Source organism: Eulemur rufifrons, chromosome 7, assembly GCF_041146395.1.
Source record: "Eulemur rufifrons isolate Redbay chromosome 7, OSU_ERuf_1, whole genome shotgun sequence".
Classification (NCBI taxonomy): domain Eukaryota; kingdom Metazoa; phylum Chordata; class Mammalia; order Primates; family Lemuridae; genus Eulemur; species Eulemur rufifrons.
Window position 1 is genome coordinate 226,438,590 of NC_090989.1, and position 10,120 is coordinate 226,448,709.

The following is a 10,120-nucleotide window of genomic DNA, read 5'->3' on the forward strand; positions in this document are numbered from 1 at the left end:
AGTAGGTGCCCAGTTCATGGTAGCTCTTATTATTCATTCTTTATAAACAGAATGTCAATGATGTCCACTGTCCAAAGTGTGCCCTTCTGTGGTGTCATCAGGATCCACAGTCATTAGGCTGTTCACAGTATTTTAGTTCTCCTCAAATATGTGCATGGTAGATTGCATTTCTCCAACTCATTCAAGTTCTATGTGGCCAAGTGGCTTGCTTTGGCTAAACGAATATGAGCAAGAGAAATGTTAGTTCTGAGTAGAAGCATTTAATTGCTGTTTTTCTCCTCCAGTTCACTTTTTCTATCTTTTTGTAATTGTGGAAACAGATGTCCAGATGAATACAGCATCCAGCAGCCAAAGTCTCTGAGTGACAACGATGAGCAGAACCCCATGCTGACCCCTATGGGACATGTAGTGTAAGTGAGGAATTCACCTCTGCTGGGTAAAGCCACTGAGATTTTGGAGTTGTTCCTAATCCACCTTGAAGGCTGCTTCTTTTTGCACCAACTTGCCAGGGAAGCTGAAACTTCTCTGTCTCACAACAGAGAGGTGACCTGAAACATTCATGTTTCTACGATATTCAGGTCTCCCAAAGTAATTTTCTCATGCTCCTACATAGTGCTGGATAATAATGCTGCTTTAGAATGTGTCAGATGCCCATTCTATGCCAAGCTTTTTTCTGGACACTTTATTCATGCTAATGTGTACATTGAGCACCATGTCTGGCATATCGTAAATGTTCATATTCATGCTAGTCATCATCATCATTGTCACCATTATTATGCATCATCTCCAGGCCTTGTGACAACCCAATGAAGTAGGGACTGTTATTATCTTCACTTGATGGAAGAGGAAACTGAGGCACAAAGTGGTTAAGTAATACACTCAAGGTTTCAGAGGCAGAACATAACACAGCAAGGATTTGCACCCAAGTATGCCTGGACCGAAGTCCTTGTCCTTTCCATGTTCCACACACTGCCCAATGAAGATTGCCAAAAGCTGTGCCATATGCTTTTCTGAGACAACTCTGCTTCCCACTGGTTGGGCAAGTACCCAACATCAGAACTGTCCCCTGGTTCTACCACTTGCACTTGTTGTAGACTAATTCATTGAAGGGGAGAGAAACTGGACTCCCCAGGCCAACTCTTTCATGGAAATTAAATTAAAACTTGGCATTCAGGAAGAGGTTTATGTTTTTCTACCAGCTTCCAGATTCACTACCAAGATGGGTTTTTTTCCTCCCTCCTTCAGTTTCTTCAAAATCTCTAGCTTGTCTGTCATTTATTTCTGTTTCATCAGTAGCACGGGACAAGGGGCCAGTGACAAGTTTGCCCTGCTCGTCCCCCTAGAGCTGCAGAGTCCAAACGGGGAGGGAGAGGAACCCCAGCACAGACAGACCCGCCAGCCCACCTCCTCTCACCACATCTGCCTCCGGGCCATTTATTTCATTAAAGCACAGGATGCTCAAGGGAGCCTCGGGAAGGGGGACAATTTCATTTTTCCTACACCTTGGAAATTAACGTTCTTTCCAAAAAAATAATTTGCTTTGTTCTTTGAGAAAGCTGAGGAGTGGAGAAAAGGGGTCAAAAGAGTGAAAGGTAAGAAAATGAGAGTGAGAGAGGGAGAGAGAGAAAATAGAAAAATATATAGAAGAGGGGAAGAGAAGGAGAGTAAGATAGGGAAGGAAGAGAAGAGAAAGCAAGAACAGTAGTAATGAGGCTATTTCTTTGTCTTCATTATATCAGCAATTCATTTGAATTTCTCTTTTTAAAGTTTTACTTGGTACTATGTTGCCAATCGTGCACATTTGGGGTGCCTTATAGAGTTTTTTGCCCTCCCACTCACACCCCTAGAAAAGCCTCTAACTCAATGGTTCCTGTAAGTTTAGTTTATATTAATATCCACGTTTCATCTTGCAATGACATGGGGGTGGGGGAAACAGAGACTTTCTAATAAAACTGACCTGGGTTCAAAATGCAGTCCTAGCACATTATTTTCATTCAACAAATACTTACTGATAACCACAAATATGTCAAGTACTGTTCTAGGCACTGAGTTACAGTGCACAAAAGTCCTTGCCTTCATAAAGCTTTCATTCTAAAGAAATAAGTAAAAGGGAGCTATGTAGTATTTTAGTGATAAGTACAATGGCAGAAAATAAAATGCAGGAGGAGGAAAAGGACTAACAATATTGAGATGAGGCACAGCTTTAAATAAAATGGTCAGGGCGGCCCTCACTGTGCAGGATGACTCTGGAGCAAAGCCTTGCAGGTGAAGAATTAACCCACAGGTATCTGGGCAAGGAGCAAACACCAAGTGCAAACGCCCTGGAGTGAGGGCACAACCCCCAGAGTGTGTCCAGGAAGAGTGAGGAGCCCCCTGAGCGGATGAGGAGGAGTAAAGAGGTAGAAGGATCAGTAGATTGTAGGTCCTGGTGCTTTCAAAGATTTGCTCAAGTTCAGACATTAGAGGGAGTGAACTAGAAAGAAAGAAAGTGATGATCAAAAGAGGGACGTTTGAATTTGACTTTATGGAATGACCTAGAGTAAGGCCATGGGAGTGAGTGTCTGAAGTAGGGCAGAAGACAAAACCATGGAAAGTGAGGAGGCGGAGGGTATTGGGCGCACCATCTAGGTACGTGTTAAGATCCCCAAGAATGGGAGGGGAGTGGTGTTGGAAAGGGTGACAAGGAGCCAGGTCCTACCCTGCAAGTAATGGGAGGGACAATCAGGAGGTCAGTAGCTGATTGGGATGGGGTGGGTGTCTGTGACTTGCAATTCACACTTAGTGTGGAGCAGTTAGGGAGCAGGGCTCCCTCTTGGCCCTGGAGACTGGAGGGAGGACGGCTTTACAAGGGCCCTCTGAACTCCTCTCGACTCCACCATATCTAAGCTCTGTGTCCTCGGGCAAGTTACTTAACCTTGCCGAGCCGATTTCATAATCCATAAAGCGGCTCAATGAGACTCATCTCACAGGATTGTGGTGAGGCTTAAAACTAGGCTACATCCAGAAAGCATCTAGAAGATACAGTCCGGCAGGTGGAAGGCACTCACCACCATCAGGATCACAGCCTAGGGCTCGGGTGACACATGTCTGAGTTCAAATTCTGACCCTGCCTGTTACTAACTGTGTAACCTAGGGCCAGTTATTTAACTTCTCTGAGCCTCAGTTTTCTTGTATAAAAGCTTGGAAGAATAATACCAGGTAGATGGGGCTCTCTAAAGGAATAAATGGAAGGGTAATGTAATGAGATATTAAGTTTTACCTTTTTTTTTTTGCTAGAAGAGACTCCAAACCATTAAAAAGTAGTCTTCTCCTCCCTATCCCTAGCAGTTTTTAAAGTGAATGAGCAAACCTCTGTATTCTGTGCTTTCTTGTCCCAGGGATATACCAAGGAGCTTCGTTGAGAAGGTTTCAGGGCTGCTCTTCAGGCCTGAAGTACGTTAATGGGTATGGTGAGATCATGCTGAACTGGAAGGCAACAGAGACTAGAACTTGGGATTGACATTGGACGATGGGTAGCCCAAACCTAGAAAAAGACAGGTGGAGGAAAAAGGAGGCTTGGGATCTGCAAGGAAGTGGCAGAAAGAGAGATCTGGCAACCGAAGGCAGACTCAGGAACATGCAGGGATGCTACCAGGATCGTGCATTCAAAGCCTTCAGTTCTCTTCAGGCCCCACCACATTCGTGGCTGTTTCCACAGCCTGGAGGTCAAGGGCACCACAGCGCACGTAGAGCAAGCATGTTGCATTATTTCCCATCTTGTTCTTGGCTCAGAGTGTAGCAGGCCACCTGCTCAAGACGCAGGCAGAGAGCTACTGAGTCAAGGTTACCCTCCACACAGGTATCCCTGGAGGTTGCCTCTCACTTTCAGAACGGGGCAGTGGCAACTGCTTGTAGTGCAGCCGCCTTGCCAGGCATTGCAGGGGGCTAGGATGAAGTCACATTGCATCTGGCGCCTTCTGCTTTCGTTTGCCCTCAACCCAGCCTCCAATTTTAAACTTTTTGCTTCCTACTCACTGCTTGGTGACTTAGAGCCAATCATTCAGATATAACTTGATAAGGTCTTTTCTTCTGTTAAGTGAAAATAACTTCTATGGAATAGGATTGTTGTGACTCATATGCATAATATAAACCCTTTAAATGGGTGGAGCAATGAGTAGGTGCTAAATGAATGTCAGAGGTGGTGGTTATAATAGAACTAGTAGTAATAGAGATAATCTACCAAGACAACAGACACGCTGCCCAGAGGCTGGCCCAGCTTTCATCAGTCCCTGGGTAGGCAGCGGAAATAGGAAAAAGCACACTGGCCCCGCAGTCCTGAAAACGCAGTTCTGCTCGCGGCCTTGCAGCAGACTGCCCTGGTAACGCTGGGTTCACCCCTCAACCCTCTGCCTTTGTGTCGGCATATGTCAAATGCGGATAGTCCCATCCACTTTAGAGGGAAAAATAAAGCTTGCAGCTGGAAGGGCCCTTTGAGAACAACTGGTCCAACCCTTTCTCCTCTACATCCCATTTTGCAGAGGGAAAAACTGAGACCAAGGAGGTAAAGCAGTGAATACCGTTTAGTGAATACCTAATTAGTGCAGTGAATACCATTTCCAAATCCACAAAAGCCTGGTTTATTATTATTATTGTTATTTTGTTTTGTTTTATTTACTGGTACGGTTTGGGAGGACTGTGGAGGAGGAGCAAAGTATGTGGAAATGTGGGATTCTCTTCTCTTGAAAGGCTTTTGGTTTATTTGGAAAACAACATAAATTCATGCAAGAAAAGTAGGAAAACTGACATGATGTTTGACAAGTTCTCTGAAAAAATGTAAAATATTTGTAGAGACGAATTATGGTATGGTAGAGGTCCACAGGAAACTTCCCCTTCACCCTCTAAAGGTTTGCTGAAAAATCAACCGACAAAAGGCAGATTATGCGATTGCTCCCTGTGATCTGAGAGACCAAAACAGACACCACCTTATCAAATAAGACAACCTGAAGGTTAAGGAACGAAAAGTTACTTACGGGTCCAGGGTTCAGGGCCCAGCTGGCATGGCAAATTTCTAAATTCCTACAACTTGAAGAAAAACCACTCCTTGCTAAATTCCCTAACAATAGGAGCTAGCAGACTGATGATTTACAACCCAGACCACTACAGCTCTGATTGGACAGAGGACAGGCCTTAAAAACATTATTTTGTGATAAGCTGTTGCAGACCTTACACCAGTTTCAGCCAGCGTATAGTGGCTGTGCACAAACTGTCTTTGTGTCTCATAGTTCGCCTTTTGACAGAAAGGGCCAGATTCCACCTCATTTTTACGTTAAAACCTCACCCAAAGTCAACATGAGATGTATGTTACATACATGATAATCCATTGCACACATACTTGGCTTCCCTCATAAAAATGTATAGCTTTGCCCCCAAACCTGCTGAATATGTATGATACCAGCCCTGTGAGACATAAAGTCCAAATTGTCCTTCCGCTCTTCAAAGAGAGAGAGCACCTCCAGTCTACCCCAGAGACTGTCTATTCCTAGCTTGCAAACAGACATTGCCAATAAAGTTCTCCTTGCTACTATTTGGCCATCCTGGTGGCCTTTTGGATGACACTCCCCAATGGGTTTCAGAAGCTTATATACCATCTTGAGGTTATAGAAAGAATGGGGGCTCAGAGCACGGCCAAAAACAGGTTATGGTGGTGAATCAGGTTGTAGCAGCAGGATAGGTTATGGGAGGGAGAGAAGAGAAGGCCTGGCTAGCAAAGGTAGTCTTGTTATGTAGATGAAACCTCACAGGTAGCAACCCTCAGAGAGGATAGATGCTAAATGTTTCTTCCAGAGCTTTTAAGGTGTCAGACTCTAGATTCTCAGTTAATCTTTCCTAAATAAGGACAAGGAAAGGCCCTCAGAGAAAGCCTGGCCGTATCCATGGAGAATTCCTCTAGATGCAAATTTCCCCCACAAAAGACAGCTCTGCAGGGCTACTTCTGATTACTGGCTCTCTGAACAGGCATTCTCAAAATACGTCAAAGAAATCTATTTCGGGGTGAAATACTTTGGTTTCCTTCAGAAGCCAGCCTGCAAGACTGTGACTCCGCCTTCGTATTCACACCCTTGTATGGTGTCCTGCCACATTGCACCAGGGCTGATCTGTGTGACCAACAGAAGATGGCAGAAGTGACAGTCTGTCACCTCGGAGTCTAGGCAATAAAAGACTGCAGCTGTTAGCTGCTGTCTTGGGCTGTCTCTCAAATCACATGGTCTCGATGAGGCCAGCTGTTATGCCATGAGGACATTCAGGGAGCCTACAGAGAGGCCCACGTGGTAAAATATCCACTCAATGGCCACAGGGGAGCTGAGTCCTGCTAACCACCCCACCCCATGAATGAACTTGGAAGCAGATCCTGCAGCCCCAGATGACCACAAGCCCAGCTGACAGCTTGATGGCAACTTCATGAAATATTCAGAGTCAGAACCACGCAGTTAAATCTTGTCTGGATTCCTGCCCCATGGAAACTGTGAGATAATATATGTGCATTGTTTTAAGCTACTAAGTTTGGGTTTGTTATGCAGCAATAGATCACTAACAGGTAAACATAGATTATCATCATTCCTCATAGAGCACCTACTGTGTGCCCAGCCCTGTAATTCCCAAAGGAGAATAGGTAGCAAAGACTTAAGACAGAAACTCTAGGTAGGATGATGATTCCATTGGTTTCTTGGGAGCCACAGGGTGGTACACACTAAACCTTCATCAACTGAAGAATGATGAGGCTCATAAATTTGGAAAGGAGAGCTTAATTTCTCATAAGGGGATGCAGCCTGTAGGTAACCATTGTGCAGGAAGCAGAGCCTCAGGCAGAAGCCGAGAGCAAGCACTTCCAGGGAAGGGTAAAGGAAATGGAAATTTATGCTGATGGGGTAGTTGACTATACATATTTAAAAGGCTATAGGAGGAGTCTTGAATATTTTCAAAAGGAGAAACATGCATATGTGCAATTGAGTTTCTGCCCTGTGGTGGGTTGCATGTACAAAAAATGGTGGCATTAGCATGACCCAAGGGTGGAGTTTTAGGCCCACCTGATGTCAAAATGTGAAGCAGAGGACACAAAGGCCCTCTATGCACAGTCTCCATAGACTGGCCAGAACCACTCCATGGTCAGTGGTCTCTGACCAGGAAGGAGTCCTGGTCAGTTGTGTGTACATTGTAAAAGGGAGGGGCAGTCCCAGGCTAGTTGAAATCTTAGTGGAGCAAGTCTTTCCAAAGGGCTAGTTTCTGTTTAACCATTAGGGAAGAAAGTCTGATGGCAGTTGAGGAGGGAAGGAGTATAATGAGGTGTGCAACCTCCCATCCCATCATGGCCAGGAACTCAGTGTTAAGGTTTCTCTGGGGTGCCCCTGGCCAAGAGGGGTCCTGTTCAGTTGGTTGAGGGACTTAGGATTTTATTTCTCACCTTCAAGAGAGCTTATCAAAATAAAGCCATGCTTTCTTTCCAAAAGTGAGATCACGAGGCTCATTTGCGTGCCTGCACAGATGAATGTATGAGAGAAAGACATATACATACATTCAGGCTGGGGTAGTGTTCTGAGACAGGGCTGCCTTCCACATGGGCCTTAGAAGGAGGCCAGTTCTAAAAGATCCCCAACAATAGGTGGAAATAAAGCACCTCGTCCGGAGTAGGGCCTCTAGCGGCTCCCATGGAGAAGGCTGGCCACTCCTGTGAACCTAGCAGGGAGCACCCACAGCACATGCAGTGCAGCATCAAGCAAGTCACTCGCCCATCCACAGAATGGAAAGAAAATGGAACTGCTCTCTCCAAGGGATGCAGCAAAGTTCAGACGAAAAAAATGCTTTGCAAACTATAAAGCACTGTGCAAATGTTAATTACTATAATGAAAATAAAGTGAGATCTTATATATAAAGGCCCTAGAACAGGGCCTGGCTGGGAGGATGAGGTTAACAAATGGCAGGGCTTATTCTATTGACAGGCTCGCCACCAGTACAGTGAGAAAGAAGCAAGTGAAGAGAGGGCAGCAGGGGCTTTCTGACTGCTGGGCTATGTGGATGCGACTTTTCTCCTAAGAAGCGCCATTCAGGCCCTGAAGCCCACCACTACCCCCCACGCCCTATTCTCACCCCCCAACTAGAGGCCCCTCTGCAGCTCTGCTGAGTTCAGGCAGGATTTGGACCACAAAGCAGGGACAGAGGGCAACAGATCCAGGAGGATTTGACAACTTCCTCTCTCTAGGATTTGAGGAGGCTGAGATAGCCTAAAGGCATAAGATGGAGTGATTAGAGATAGGAAGACTGGAAGGGCAGGAAGAGAACACAAAGGCACCTTTTGTCCCTCTGCCTAGGGCCTGGGTACTGATATCAGTCTCCAACTCTAGGATTCAATGGGGCAAGGCAATACACATCTGCAAACAGGTGCACTTCGTAGGCCTGTTAAGGTAAGAATTCGATCTTGAGGTCTGTAATGGGTTGAAATGTGTTTCCCACCCTCAGAGATGTTGAAGTTCTTACCCCACCCATGCTCCCCTCCCCGCCTCCCAAAAAACGTGCCCTTGCTTGGAAAGAAGGTCTTAGCCGGTGATCAAGTTACAATGAGGTCATTTGGGTGGGGCCTAAACCAATATGACTGTTTTCCTATACAATGGGAAATTTGGATTCAGAGATAGACACACACGGGGAGAATGCTGTGTCAGTTGACAGCAGAGATCAGGGTGATGCATATGCAAGTCAAGGAACAGTAATGATCGCCAGCCAACTACCAGGAGCCAGGAGAGGCCTGGAACGCATCCTTCCCTCACCACCCTTGGGAGGAACCATCCCTGCCCACACAGTGATTTTGGACTTCCTGCCTCCAGAACTGGGAGACCAATTTCTGTTGTTTAAACCACCTAGTTTATGATCTTTGTTACAGCAGCCCTAGCAAATGAATACAAGGTCGGTCATCTGATGTCACCAGCAGAAAACCACAAGGTCAGACAGAACTGATTTGAACCTGTGCACTGCCACTTACTAGCAGCATGTCTTGGGGCCACTCACTTGCCTTCATGGGCCTCAGGTTCTATGTCTGTCAAATGGTAAACTCCTATATACCTTACCCATAGTCACTGAGGATCAAAGTGACAAATGCAAAGTATCCAGTTACTATGCTGGCTCCTATTAGCCACTCAAAAATGGCAGTGAGTTATTATCAGCAGAGATAGAAGTTTAATTCAAATTCCTTCACCCCCTAAACCACTCCACCCCTCAAGAGAAACAGAAGGACCAACTTCTGCCAGCCTTTGAGGATACCAACTGCTGTGAAGAAAAAGGCTCCAAGACCCACGTGCATTAGATTTCTATTGCTTTGTGACAAATTGCCACAAAGGTAATGGCTCAGGACACCACCCATTCATTACCTCACAGTTCTGTAGATCAGAAGCCCAGGAGGCTGGGCTGGGCTCTTAGCTGGAGGCTGTGAATCAGCTGCTTCCTAGCTCACCCAGCTTGCTGTCCACATTCAGTTCCTGGCGGTTGTAGGACTAAGGTTCCTGTCTTCTTGCCGGCTGTGGGCCAGGATTTACTCTCAGCTCCTCAGGGCCACTTTCAGATCTTCCACCTGGCTCCCTCCATTTGTGCAACAGAGGGCCACTGTCACATCAAATCCCCCTCGCGCTGTGAAGCGTTCTGACTTTTTCTGCCACTAGCTGGAGAAAACTCCCTGCTCTTAAAGGGCTCATGGGATTAGATTGAGCCCACATGGGTAATCTCCCTGTAGCAAGTGTTAAAGAAAAAGTTATTCCAGGCCGGGCAGAGTGGCTCAGGCCTGTAATCCTAACACTCTGGGAGGCCAAGGTGGGAGGATCGCTCGAGGTCAGGAGTTCGAGACCAGCCTCAGCAAGAGCGAGACCCCATCTCTACTGAAAATAGAAAGAAATGATTTGGACAGCCAAAAATATATATAGAAAAAAATTAGCCAGGCATGGTGGCACATGCCTGTAGTCCCAGCTACTCGGGAGGCTGAGGCAGAAGGATTGCTTAAGCCCAGGAGTTTGAGGTTGTTGTGAGCTAGGCTGACACCATGGCACTGTAGCCAGGGCAAAAGAGCGAGACTCTGTCTCAAAAAAAAAAAAAAAAAGAAAAAGAA